We start from the raw sequence: 943 nt of genomic DNA, 5'->3' as shown, positions 1-943 counted from the left end.
GGAAATCTGTCCATCCCCACACTCACATGTAGTCTGTTTGCAACATAAAAGTCAGATTTTTAAAAACTGAAGTCAGATCATGTCACTCTTTAGCCTTCTGCCCGTGGGAACCTTTGCAGTGGCCATTTCCTCACCTGGATGCCTGTCCTGCTTTAGGAACACTCAGGGAGGCACCCTTTGTTCCCTCAAGTCTTTTTCAAACTTCATTTTCTCATCAAGCTTACTCTGGCCTCATGTCAATTGGCCCCAGCAGTCCTAGTCTTCTTTAACTTGATCTATACTTCAATAGTATTTATATATTAACATACCATATCATTTACTTGTACGTTATGGTTTGACTTATTTGTTGCCTTTCTTCTTTCACTAGAATATATATTTCCTATCGACAGTGATTTGGGATGTTTTGTTTGCTAATGGATCCCAAGAACCTATAATAGTGCCTAGCATATATTAGGCTTTTAATAAACATCACGGAATGAGGGAATAAATCATGTTCACTTGTGAATGTGGAGGATTATATTCAAGTGTTATTATGGATATTAAAGCTCTGAAAACAAAAAATCAAATATATAGACACATATATACAAAATCTAGATTTTCATGATATTGAATTTTTAGTTGTTTCTCCCTATCTAGTTTATGGAACTATGCATTAAGAGATGAAACCATAATAGACTCATGTGGAATGATCTACATAAGTACTTTAAATGGAAAGAAAAAACCTGAAGAGATTACATTAAACCCTTGAATTTCTATAGCTAAGATGAATTCTTCTCCTCATTAGGAGTTTATTAAATGATGAGTCAATTTCCTTTTTTTTTCTGTAATATTTTCTCTCAAATTTTTGTTATGGCATATGCTTTTAATCCACAGTAATAATAATATAGTTATTAAATTAAATGAGTGCATTTAGCATAATTATCGTAAGTAGATGAAAACTGTA

Source organism: Muntiacus reevesi, chromosome 21 (genome assembly GCF_963930625.1).
Source record: "Muntiacus reevesi chromosome 21, mMunRee1.1, whole genome shotgun sequence".
NCBI lineage: Eukaryota > Metazoa > Chordata > Mammalia > Artiodactyla > Cervidae > Muntiacus > Muntiacus reevesi.
Note: the sequence above shows the minus strand (reverse complement) of the source record.